General features: G+C 32.1%; 1 long non-coding RNA gene across 1 annotated transcript; it reads right to left on the bottom strand.

Annotated features, from left to right (window-relative positions):
- Positions 1-342: 342 nt before the first annotated feature.
- On the bottom strand, positions 343-2,277 carry LOC143078357 (uncharacterized). Its single transcript, XR_012979188.1, has 3 exons — positions 2,213-2,277; positions 766-831; positions 343-467 (listed from the first exon to the last, which is right to left on the bottom strand). It is a non-coding gene; the product is annotated as an uncharacterized LOC143078357 (long non-coding RNA).
- Positions 2,278-14,684: the final 12,407 nt, after the last annotated feature.

Genomic DNA, 14,684 nt, shown 5'->3' on the forward strand with positions numbered 1-14,684 from the left:
CAATTGATTTAAATCAGTTGAACATAAGAAATCTTCATATTCATTTTTTTTAAATGTATAATTATTCTATTACTTCACTTATTGTTATTTTTTCCAATGATATTTACGTAATCCATAATCTGATTTGAAAATTCGCCAGTACTTACCATTTGTATAAAAATTGAGTGTACAATTTACTTTTCCATAAGTGTTTTTCATAAGCATTACTAGTACACCAAACGATTTGAAGTCGTTTTCTGTAAATGTCAGATTAATAGTATATCCAAACCGTATCTTGCCACACAGGTAAATAGAAAATATGTCAACAAACAGATTGTACCGTGAACAGTTGTGAAACATATTCAATGTTTGGTTAAGACATTCTACATTGATATATTTAGTAGGGTTGTAAACTTGGAATGATATGCTGTGATTTTCACTTGTTGATATTTCTATAGGGTTATCTCCATTCATACACACTGGTAGATCTACAACAACACAAAGGTGTTATCAACTATTTCTAAATAATATATTTTCTTCAATATTTAAAGATGATCCAAGGCTTAACATCAAAACATTTTTGTTACAAGATTGATTCTTTAATAATATGTAAATTATCTCATGTGGGTAAGGCTTGTGTTCCTCTCTAGTTTGACATAAAACAAATAATATGTGCATAATAAACATGTCAAGTAAAACAAATGTCATCATTGTATGTACATGACGCCGTAGTGACATTTCTGCACTGGATATTAAAAAAAGTTACTAAACAATCAATTAACTTACTTGTACACATGTTCGTATTCTGGTGGCCTTTGAAAATGCGAGTTGGAACATGAACATTGGTGCCATCTTGTAATAAGGATATACAATAAATTACAATATTGATATGCACACACACTAGTCACAAATGAACAAGAGAAATTTGGATTGGTGTGGTAACTTTCTAAGTTCCATTTGTTGAAATAACTTTTAAAGGATAACTGTTTCTTCATATGTTCAGTGCATATTTAAAATGACTTTTCCACTAGTCTTTTCTTTTTTTTAAAACTTATTTTCTTCAATATTCCAAAAGCTTCTTTGACACGTTTATCTTATTATGAATATGTTAAACCAAAATTTACTAATAGAATGACAATAAAGTGCACCGGTCATTACTAGGTCATTTCACTTTACCAAAATATTTAGATCTCAAAGTGACCATTCATAAAACTACTAAATCAAAATTAATCGAGGAAAAAACACTGCAATGTGAACCGTTTTATATATATTTTTTTAATTTATACGTTATAAAGGTAAATCAGAAGTTTCTATCACCAATGGAAACCAGTAAATATTGATTGTTTTTCATCTCTTTGATCACTTTAATTTCACAAATAATACACGAAGGTCTTGCAGTACATATTTTAGGTGCTGATGTTGTTTATCATCTTATATTGTGTTGTAGCATTCTTTTATTTGTCTTTGTAAATTTTTACCTTAACTGTTTAGTCTAGTTTTGTTAATTATTTGAAATACTAAGGATTTTTTTATCCCAGGCATAGAAAACCTTAGCCGTATTAGGCACACTTTTTTTGGAATTGTTGGACATCAATGCTCTTCAACTTTGTACTTGTTATTGCTTTTGAACTATTTTGATCTGAGCGTAACTGACGAGTCATATAAAGATAAAACGCGCGTTTGACATATAAGATTATAAGCCTGATACCTTTGATAACTATTTGAAAATATCAGTTTGAAGTTAGTTGATACTTATATATCTCGTCTTTGTGTTATTGTACTGTGGTAAATGTCTGTATTATTGTCTTTCGTTTGTGCTAATGGAATTTGTGTATATGCCTTTTTTGGTTATATTTGTTGAAATAGGGATTAAGAATATAACACAATGTTGACAGCTGTCCCCCTTTTTTTTGGACATTTTAATCAATTATGTATGGGTGTTTTCTTCGAACCTCGTTATCAATATAACGGAGTTTATGCAACTGTAACACATGTGAGAGGTTTAGCAAGCTATAAAACCAGGTTCAATCCACCAGTTTTGAATATAAGAAAATTCATACACCAAGTGAAGAATATGACAGTTGGTATCCATTCGTTTGATGTGTTTCGTGTGTATGAGCTTTTGTTTTTGCTGTGTACATAGATTTCGGTATTTTTGTTATTTTACTTTTTATCCACTTTAATCTTGAAAACATGACCAATAAAAAAACCACATTAGCTTATTAAAACCTACCTTTTATTAGGAGTGCCATCAATACTAGGAACATAATTTCTTATGAAGGCTGATTAAACCTGCTTTCAAATTTTGTAAAGGAATTTAAAATGTCCCTGCATAAGAAGGTTTCATATCAATTTTACACATTGCATCGTGATATAAGATACATACACTCTTTAATGATACAAAGCATTTGCGAATAAGTATTCAAATCGTAATCTTTTCGTGAATGTATGTAGATGTAGATGACATAATACATAAACGTCATTTGACTATTGGTTGGCTTGAAATCTATGTCAGTAAGATGTTTAGCAATGGAATGAATATTCCATTTGGAATAATTTCCTTATGAAAACCTATGAAAAAGCATACACAAAAACAAAGACAAGCAAAAACGGAATATACATGGTCCAAATGGACTGACTTATAATATCGAGTTGTTATTTTTCTTTCATATGAGTGGTGTTATTTGATTGATTGGTCAATCTTCAATGTAAAATGCAGCTGTCAGCACATTTCGTATAAGTAGTTTTGTTTTATTGTATTTGTAGAGGAAGCACGATAACCCCGCGAGATCTAACGACCATCAAAATGAAACTTGGTAACATTATGTTATAAAATGATAACATATTTTAAACACTTTCTAACTTACTACCCTCATAGACGTAGTTGGCACAACATTTCGAACGTTTCAGTTGTTATTGTTCTTCAATTTTGTATTTGATTTGTATGTTCAACTGTTCTGATTTGAGCATACTTTTTTAGTGTAATTCAGACGGAACGCCATTCTAACGTACCTCATTCCATGCCTGGGATTTCGTCGGGTGATCATCAGAAACATAAACAAACTGTAATGAGATCAAACCAGTTTTGCAGTCATGCAAACATACATATTGCATTGCCTATCTAGACAATATATCATTTTAAAACCAAAGACACAATTTAATACTTACTCAATACCATTAGGATAATGACTAACATATTTTGAACTAAATAGGGAATAAATAAGTCAGTTTATACTTACAGAAATTTTAAATTCAATTGTGTCAATACAATATAATATCAATTGTAAATTTTGTGATGATAGACCTATTGATATTGACATGCTAATTTCCTTGTCACATCCTTCTTTCGATTAATTCCATTGAAACATAAAAGCATTATGTAAAAATGTGTTTGTTTACACTTGAAAAAAGTATATAGACTAAAACAATGCTATCGAAACAAAGAAACTTAAAATCAAATTGAGACTACACACATTATGAGCTATGAAAAATCACTTAGACATGTATCAAAATTAAGCAGATATGAACATCATATACAAATAAGAACATGTGGAATAGTTGACATTGACCTAAACATTTTAACAAAAGTCTAAGGATTTAACCAGCTAGAAGGAATAATATTAAAAGTCAGCGAAGTTTTTTTAAAATAGTTTATTTCTAAAAAGAAAACAAAAACTTTGAATTTTTTTGAACTCAAAACTGCTAAAAACATCAAAAGTCATCTGTTTAAAAAAGCGTTTGTAATAAAAATGTGATTGGTGAGTGCTAATTTCAAACTGACCGTCACGAAGTAGCACAATAGTGTCGAAAATTGAACGTTAAACATCAATCAATTAAATACTCAAACTAATTTCAAAATAGTTCATTTTTAATTAGATAAACTGCGAGCATTTTTTTTTTTTTGGAAATTCGTTTATTAAAAAAAACTCGTTTTGGTAAAACAAAACACATTACGATTATTTGGCTATTTCTTTAGGTATGTATTTTCATAAAGCTCTTCAATTGTTTCAATTTAAAAAAAATCCTTTGCTTGCAAATATTTGGCTTTGAGCGTTCCTGATGAAGGTCAATTTAGAAAAGCGCTTCGAACGCCTTAAATTTGTATGAAGTGTTTTCTCTCTCTCTCATGTTTTAGAGTAATGGGTCAATACCTCTGCTGGTGAACTATCAGTCAACGACAGAATCATCTGCTCTGTAGTCAATACTACGGTACTGATATGATGTGATTAAGAACAATCCTTTATAAACGTTTCTGTAATTAAATATTGAAATCATAAACCAATTAAGGTTGACCATAGATGGATTTGGCTATTTCTTCGGTTTTTTTTTTGTCATATCGATCTCTATTTGTATCGGTTCTTTTACATCCTTTGTCTTCAAATATTTGGCTTTGAGCTTTCCGTCTGAAGGTAAACTAGCAAATCGCGTCGGACACTTGAAATGTTTATGACGTTGTGCTTTTATGTTCTTCGAAGCTCATATTAAGTCAAGCAACGATGGTTCGGATGATTTCCCTTCAACCCATCAATTATATACATTATATATAAAACATTTACTCATTATACAGATTTTAATTCTCACCGTTATTTATTATTTTCTTGTACGTACACACAGATTATGTTATATTATAGATCTTTTATGTTGTACAGCTGGGTCCGCAGCGATCTATATCATATTTTAAGACAGAAATTTAGTTATCGTATTGTCATTCGATAAAGTAATGCTGATAAAAAGGTACACAGTTGTCTCCTCCATTCAAAACCATTCTGTTATGGTTTTCTTACTACAACAAGAAACTTCTTGTAGACATACTTTTACGAATAATGAGTGAATAAAGGAGGGTCAGGTGACGTTCGGTGTGATAATGACCCGTGTCTATAGCAAATCCTAAATACACTGTTTGGTGGTGCGCCTTTCAGAGGTGGAACTTATATATCAGATGAGAGGTGTTACTGGTAACGGTTTCGGATACGACCAGTTTTATGTTTATAATGTGGAAAGCAAAAGGGCCTAGAATGGTGTCAATTTTTTTTTACAGCATTGTCATTTATTAGTGAAATATGAAGACATATAAAAGTTAAATTCTTTCATTTGCCAATTAGGCCACACCAATTTAATTCCTTGTTCGACGGACCCGCCCGCACCTATTTTTTTCAAAGAAGAATTTTTTTATTTGTTTTATATTCCCGCATCCGGAAATGTAATCGTGTCCATTTCCCGCACCGTTTTTTTGGTAAATATTATAAACAGATATTTGCACAAGTCTTGTTGTTATAATCACAATCTAACATGTATTTATAACGATTTTAAACATATAAGCACCCAAGTACACTGTGTCAATGTCTGTGATAATATTTGATTCAGCATGAAACCCATTTATCCCAAATGGGAGTGCTCCGATGTAAGTAGAAAACAGAAGAAAATACATACAGAACAAAACAATGGTTTCCTCCCCCCTTACTTAGATTCCCTATCAAAATATGTACTTGTTAGAAATAAACTTCAAAGAACTTCGGAAATAAATGTCTTCAACTGCAATATGCTGGCGATACAAAACTATCCATACCCCCTGCATGTGTATGCACCTGTCCTGATTGATTCAGGGGCCTGTCGTTCAGCAGTTAGATATCGTTCGTTGATGTTCATAAATATTATTTGGTATTTTCCCGTTTGTATATACATAAATTAGATCGTTGGTTTTCCTGTTCGAATTGTGTACACTTATAATTTTTGGGTCCCTTATAGCTTGCTGTTTGGTCTGGATCAAGGCTCTGCCGTACGTACTATGACCAGATGACCTGTATTTGATATTATCCCTCAGAAGGTCACATATGGGGTCATTTTACTGTTGTAAAAAAGAAACGAAGAAATACCAAGGATTTGCATAGTGTTACTATACAAATCCTTTGAAGAACTTAAAAAAATTAACTAAAAGAGAGGAGAAATACATCATATTTAAATAATTTTAAACAACATTACTATATTCTTAAAGAGAATTATTTATGATATTATTTATTTTGAATAATATTAAAGTAAATGTGTTAACATAGCCTATAAGTCCAGGAATATTACAAAATTCTTGGGCATGTTTTGACCATTTAATACCAGCTGATAGATATATAGTTCTTTGGGAAAAGATGAGCTCTTTTGTACTAAAAAGTTATATTTACAAAAAAATATATTGTAACTTATATTGACCCCTCATAAAAAGGATATTTATAAAATTTAGGGGTTGTTCTCAACCTGATTATGACTTGGATGGAGAATTGTCTCATTAATTGGCACACATACATACCAAATCTAATTATTAATTGGTGAACAGGGGAAAATACTTCATTAATTAAAGAAATGTCCAAGTACAAGTGATAAATCAAGTTTTAATATTGTCAAAACCTACTATTTTATGTTTACAAAAAAAAAATATAATCGCTCGCCTTTACTTTTCAAGCTTCGCCTCAAAAATTTGCAAAATAAATATTTTTTTATTAAAATTTTCAAATCGCTCGCTCGCCCCAATTTTTGGAGTCCAAAAATCCGTAGAACAAGAAATTAAATTGGTGTGGCCTTACATCATAACAAATTGAAACTCTTTATTTATAGGTATAGATAGTGAAAATAATATCTAAGTTCGGTTTAGTTTGACTTATTATATCACAAACACAACTGGTACTAGAAATCAAAGTAGTCCTTTCTTCAGTTAACGAAAAACATACACTAGGTTCATTTGTTTCTGAAGCTTTCGCTTAGTTTAAAAAGATAACATGTTTGTTCAAATGGTTAAATTAAAAAAAAGTCATTCTGTTGTTTACTGTTTCTTCATTGTCAAATTATGATATTGCCAAAAGATAACACTCAAGTTACCAGATGTTCTATTTATTAAAGCAACATAAATTACATTAACTTAGTAGATAAAATTGACAAGTATAAGTGAAAAGAAATTATTGCGAAATTTAATTACTTAATAATGTGAAAACGGCATCAAAACATAAAGTTATTCCTGATTAATTTTTCGAACTATTTTAATATTAAAGGCATTAAGAACCTTTGGTGACCCCACAGTTTAATTTCTATAATAAGTAAGTAGTGAGCAGTTGTCGTTGCAGACACACGTTCACCTAATCTGCCCCAGTCAATGGGATACTTTAAGGTTGTCAATCAATGGCCACAGCTACACTGTTTTGAATATGATTCTAAGTCAGCTATACCATGTGATGCGTTTTCAGATTCATCACTCGACAACTCCCTGTTTACCGAACACTTTTTTTACACTATTAATATTATCCACTTGCGGCGGGGGTATCATCAGTGAGCAGTAGCTCGCAGTTTCACTTGTTGCTTTTGAACTAGCTTTCAGTAAATGGAAGTTCTTTCAGATCGAACTGTGTTTCGTTATTGAATTTGGTAGTTGTATAAAAAAAGGAGATGTGGTATGATTGCCAATGATACAACTGTTCACAAAAGACTGAATGACACATAAATGAACAACTATAGGTTACAGTACGGCCTTCTACAATGAGCAATCCTATCCCGCATAGTCAGCTATGAATGGCCTCGAAATGACAAATGAAAAACATTTCAAACGAGAAAACTTACGACCTTATTCAAGTACAAAATAATGAACGAAAAATGTATGTAACACAACAATAAACGTTAATCACTGTGGTTGTTCTTTGTATCAAACCGGTATACCAATATAGACCAAATCTACTAGGATAATGGAACTATAATCATTACGGAAATATAAGCAACTGTCATATAAGTGGAATGATAAGGTAGTAATAAACAGTTAGGAAAAAATACTAAAATTTGCCCTTATGAATTTTACCATCCCCTTTTCATTGCTTTCTTGCAATATCAAGCTTACTGTTTGTGTCATATATGGGCATATGTATGGAATCAGAATCTTCCATAGATTTTATATCCAGTATATGAAATGGTAAAATATAATTTCTTTTTGGTGTATCCATGGCAACAATCTGCATTTATTTGTTATAAAATATTGCAAAAAAGGGGGGGAAAGATGTCACATATTTCCTCGAAATTTGGCTAAAAGTAGAATTTCAATCGCTTGAAGTAATACCTTTTCTGAAACTGTGTACATATATCATTCAGCAAATCCAATGAAAATCATATGTCTTTCATCTCATTTTTTTGTAAAATGGCGTCAAAAACTTCGTGTAGAAAAAGAGTGTTTGTAAACAGTACATTAATTTCTGGACCGATGGCCGGTGTAGCTATGAAAATACGGATTGACAAACAGAAAACAACCCATAAAACATGTAAAAAATAATCTTGATGCACTTATAAACCATCTTTGAAGGCTAAATTAGCACTTATCTGTCTGAAAATGAATTTTATTATACAATAACTTTCCTATTTGAAAAATCCACAGGGGCCAAAATGCGAAACTAAACTACTAACTGTGTATTGCTACCTTAAGCTAATCATAAAACCAGGTTTATCCCGTCATTTTCTTCAGATAATGTCTGTACAAAGACAAAACAATATAGCAGTTTTCCCCCTGTTCCATATATTGAATAATAAACTCATCATAGATACCAGGATTAAAATTTATATTTACGCCAGACGCTAGGTTACAATACGGCCTTTTACAATGAGCAGCTATGAACACACAAAAATGATAGCGTATTATTTTTTCAGTTTGTTGAATTTTCCTTTTTGAATTTGTCTGTAGTTCAATAGTTTTGTGTATCTACTTTTATACCTCAGGTAGTAAACTGTATGACCACGATGTATTACAACCAGTATTTTGGTCCTGACAAACACACATTGTTTTACTGTTACTAAAGAAGGGACGAAAGATACTAGAGGGACAGTCAAACTCATGAATCGAAAATAAACTGACAACTCCATGAGTAAAAATGAAAAAGACAAACAGACAAACAATAGTACACATGACACAACATATAAAACTAACGATTAAGCAACACGAACCCAACCAAAAACTGGGGTTGATCTCAGGTGCTCCAGAAGGGTAAGCAGATCCTGCTCCACATGAGACACCCATTGTGTTGCTCAGGTAGCAATACACAGTTAGGAAAAAAACTTAAAATTGACACTCATAATTTTTAAACAGCCTCTTTCCCCTCCTGTCTAACAAATAAGGCTTAATATTTGTGTTATGCATGTATATATTTATAGAAAGAGAATCTTCCATAGATTTGATTTCTATTGGTCACAATGGTGAAATATAATCCCTTTTGGGTGTAACCATGGCAACAATCTGCATTTCTTTGATACAATATATAGCAAAAAAAGGGGGGGTGAACAGGTCACAAAAGTCTCCAAAATTTGGTCCAAAGGAACATTTCAATCAATTACAGTGATACCTTACCTGAAACCATAGGTTTATATCTATCAAGTGGTTAAAAAAAAATCGTATGCATTTCTGCTGGTTTTTCCATAAAATTGAATGGAAAAGATCGAGCGCAAAATCTTTGTTGATAAACACTATAATAATTTATGGACCTACAGGCGGTACGGATAGGAAAATACGGACTGTCAAACAGATAAATGGCCTATAAAACATGCTAAATAAAGGCAACAGTAGTATACCGCTGTTCAAAACTCATAAATCCATGGACAAAAAACAAAATCGGGGTAACAAACTAAAACCGAGGGAAACGCATTAAATATAAGAGGAGAACAACGACATAACACCGAAACGTAACACACACAGAAACAGACCAAGCATCAGACAAAACACCACGAGAATAACAAATATAACATGAAAACCAAATACATGAATTTGGGATAGACAAGTACCGTGCCACGTCTTATCTCAATTTCTCGAAAATAAGAGAAAACACAAACGACTCAACGTTAAAATGCAACACACACAGAAACGAACAATAATATAACAATGGCCATCTTCCTGACTTGGTACAGGACACTTTTAAAGGGGAATAAAAGTGGTGGGTTGAACCTGGTTTTGTGGCATGCCAAACCTCGCACTTTAATGGCAAAGTTAAATATAACATTGAAATGACAACATAATATTACAGGACTACAATACAAATTAATAGAACATATTAGACAAAGAAAAACATGATTAATAGATAACAAAAAGCATCAGGTTTAAAATTCAATACGCCAAAAACGCGCCTTGTCCACACAAGACTTACAAGTGACGCCCAGATATAAAAGATCGAAAGTGAAAAAAGTTCAAAGTTGTACAGCACTGAAGATAAAAAGTTGAAAAGGTTTTGCCAAATACGGCATTGTTTTTATACCCGGGATAAGAACATCCTTATTATATAGAACAATTCATGCTATTGCAAACAGTAAATTTTAACAAATGAATATGAAAGAAATATACATAATGAAACTGAAGTATTAACTAATTACAGAAAACTAAACCCGAATACATAATGCTATAAAAGTTCAACACAGAATAGACACACCCGAATCAGTCCAGGCGTCAACGTAATTAAAAAAAAAAATGTGACGTCACATACGATGGCGAAAAGGCACAAACGTTATGCCACATTTGAATTTATGAAATTTAGAAACAGCATGACGTCACATATGAAAAACTATCAAAGTGAGATAGAATTAGGATTGATTTAAGATTATATTAGAACTAAATACTGATAATTCATTTAAACAAAATGCATATTGCAATACTTATTAATAACAATTAACTGTAATATATATATATGTCCAGTTTGTTATGAATCCAACTTCAAACGTAAATAATCGTACAAAATTTAATATAATTAATAAAGGCGGTGATTAATTTTTCTATCCGTAACACCTAAATATAATAAAAAGACGTCAACACATTTGACAAAATCCGATGAGAATTACAAATATAACATTAAACATGTAAACTAAATACATGAATTTGGGATCAACAAGTACAGAAACACGTCTTATAGTAATGCGAATTCACATTCAGCAAAACAGTCACAATCGGGAATAAGTCACGTTTGGTAATTAAAAGATTAGACGACATAATGACAAACCACAATCTACCATGTGATAAAAAATGTCCTTAGCTAGTTTGGTTAAAGAGACATCATATGGATCCACCAATTCGTGATGGTGTCCATAAAATTTACGGAGTGTCAATTTTAATCTGTCCTCCTCATAACTTTGTTGGAGCAGTTTCTGCGTAAGGAGCACACTCCTGTATATGAAGTCCGTATAGTGTGAATAACGTATCAATTGTGATATGTAAACACCATACGAAGGGGCAGAGTGTATGTTACTGCTGAGAAATGGGAAATTGATAATTGGGAAGTTGAAATCGTCCCGTTTATCATAGATTTTCGTGTGAAAACAATCTAAATGTTCATATAAACCCACTAAGAAGGCTATATTAATCTTCAATTATCTAAAAATCAATTTTATTGTAAAAAAAACTTTCATATTTAAAAAATTCACCATGGCCATAATGCGAAACTAAATTTCTAACTTTGTATTGCTACCTCATGTAATAACAAATCAGGTAGGTCACATTCATGAAAGGGAAGGAGATTGAAGTTACGACGTAAGGAACATATCCGATATCATCTGTGAAACGGATATTTCCTGATGGCGTCCGTAAAATTTACGAATGGATGATTTCAACTTCATCATTTGGAACTCTTGGTTTAAAGCTTCCTTGTGTGCAGCAATCCTCTATAAAGAAAAACATGATAGGAAGTACAAGAACGGGAATATAGTATCTGTATGCGGGTGCTGCTGGAATGTTGCTTCTTAGAAATGAAAAGTTCACAATTGGAAAGCTGAAATCATCTCTTTTGTCGTAAAGTTTCGTTTTCAACCGACCCGCATTGTCAATTTCTAGATGTAAGTCAAGATATGAGACTAACTTTACTGTATCTGTTGCATCCTTTATCTCTAGTTCGATAGGATAAATGCGTTCAACATAGTCACCAAATATTGAATTATTACGTGAGAGAACATCATCTACATAGCGGAAAGTAAAATTAAACGATATTGCTAACTTCTCATCTTTCTTCCTAAGAAGTTCCTGTATGAAGTCAGCCTCATAATAATAAAGAAACAAGTCGGCAAGAAGAGGGGTACAATTGGTTCCAATTGGAATGTCGACAGTCTGTTGAAAAACACGTTCTCCGAACGTAAGAAATATGTTGGCAATCAAGAAATCAAGCATCTTGATAATGCCAGATTCAGAGAATTTTTTGTTTGAATCAGAGTGATCCTTTACAGAGTAGGATTTATCCCTCCCTAACACAAGATACTTGTATCTACGTTGGCCATTCTTTTTTATGAAACAAAGCAATACCAACTCTTTCAATTTGCCTTTTAGTTGGAATGTGGAGTACTTGTGTAAAGTGTAGAACAGTCAAATGTTTTAATACTATTACAAGATGAAAGAGAGTTAAATTTTATGTACTCTAAAAGATCTTTGGTGGTTTTTAGTATCCACATCTGATTCACGCCACCTCTAGAATAGGCAGTTTCACAATAACTTTGAACCCCGGCTTTGATTGCTGATATAATATATGTTTAGAAAGAGGTTTCGTGGAGCAATGGATGACCCAGCAATATACCATTGTTTGTAAGGACATTTATGCAGTTTAGGTATCCAATACCGTAATGGATCATCCAGTTCTTTATTTTTTGTTGAAATTCCAAAGGAACATAGCACAGACCTATGATTATCCAGGATTTCCTCTTTGGTAAGTGTCGTGAGGGTATATGTTGCGTTTCCAAGTGAATTGTCAATACCTAATTCATTTATCAAGCAGTTAATGTAATGAGTTTTACACACAGAAACGATGTTGTTTGTGGCTTTATCTGCGGGTACAACAACAAATTTGTCATGGAGGTAGGTGTTTTGTAACATTTGGGTCTTTAAAGATTGCCGTAGCATGAGCATTGATAGACCCATTCAGTTTCTTAATTCTGATTTGTATCAACAACCTCACAGCCTTAATCCATTCGGAAAGAGTGTCTACGTCTTCCTTCTCTCGATTAGTCCATTGCTGGCATAATCCTCGACTAGATCCATCAACATTTTGAAGTTGTATTCTCAGTTGATGGATTTAGGCTCACCATATTACGGACCTTTCGATAACACATTTCGCAGGGAAGTGTTATTGACAATGTTGATGACACCGGTAATAACGTGGCCAGCCGAATTATATGTGAATTGGGAACTAGCACAAGTGCAACCAGGAGGTTTAGATTTGAAGTTGTCAATATTGAGATCCTGCAAAACGTGTTTGTAATTGAAAATTTTAGTTGCAATATGTTTGGTATAGCAATAAGAAATGATTGGTGCAGACTGATCTTTGAAATAAGAAGGTATTTTCGACTGAACTGATTTATGATGAAGGATTTTGCCTAAGTTGACGCCATCGAGGCCTTTGTTTGACATCATATTACATTTAAGAATGTAGTGTCATCATGCATATACCTGCTGCATAAATCCATAGCCTAATTTGACAATTTGTATTATCCTTCCGATGTTTATTGATTTGGATGGCGTTCAATATGTTTCGTCTACATAAGACTCATCAGTGACGCTCAGATAAAAACAGTTATAAAGTCAAACAAGTACAAAGTTGAAAAGCATTGAGGAATCAAAATCCAAAAAGTTGTGCCAGATACGTCTAAGGTAATCTATTGTTGTGATAAGTAAATCCTTAGTTTTTCGAAAAATTCAGTTTTGTAACAGGAAATTTATAAAAATGATCATATCATTGATATTCATGGCAACACCGAAGTGTTGACTACTGCGCTGGAGATACCCATTCGGGACGAAATTTTCAATAACAGTGGCATCGAACCAGTGCATGTGTAAAAAATTTTCAAATACTCCAAATTGACAACAACACTTCAAATGGTCTGCAATTTTATTTGCTATGGCCTACATTCTAGGTACATTATGTTTTTCGAGAAAATTTGACTTCACTGATCTATGCATTTCAAATGTTTTGTACTTCTCATTCATATATGGCCTTATTTATTTATATATATATTATAATATTTCCTTAAAATGAAATCAACATTTTTAGAAAATCAATTATTACCTGTACCGTATTTCAAGATATATTTAATTTTATGAAAACCGTTAATACATATATAGTAAAATAAGCCTGTTGAACTGTGTGTTATTGTGGATTTAAACCTATCAAAACTATTGACATTGAAAAAAACAACATTTATACCTGCAATTGACATGCATTGATTGCGTGACGTATGACTATATACATGTAAGTCATATAACAAAACCAAAAATAAGTTGTGTGTCATTCTTTTAAAATAACTTGGGTGGACAATACAGGATGTATATCTAGATGACACATCAGCATATATTGAAATTTTCACAATGTCGGAGTTGCATGCAAATATTACATTTTTTTCAAATGAGCCCTGTTAAAACAGTTTAACTGAGTTATTTAAATTCACTGCTTATAAGAAACATGAACATATTAAGGTAATCACTCAAATCACAAGATATGTTTTACAGATGTGTGGCAGAAAAAAAACATTTATAAATGCATCACATGCTTTTAAAATATTTTTTTCTCTTTAGAACCGTTAGATTGTTATCGTCTGTATGTTGTCCAAAATATTATATAAAGATTAATATATATATATGTATGATGTGTTTTTATGATATTCAGAATATACGAAAAGGTAATGGTTTTTTTTGTCTGCATCTTTTATTGCCGAGGCTGTGGATAAATATCGAAATGCAGACA

The sequence above is a fragment of the Mytilus galloprovincialis genome, chromosome 6, assembly GCF_965363235.1.
Source record: "Mytilus galloprovincialis chromosome 6, xbMytGall1.hap1.1, whole genome shotgun sequence".
In the NCBI taxonomy this organism is placed as follows: Eukaryota; Metazoa; Mollusca; class Bivalvia; order Mytilida; family Mytilidae; genus Mytilus; species Mytilus galloprovincialis.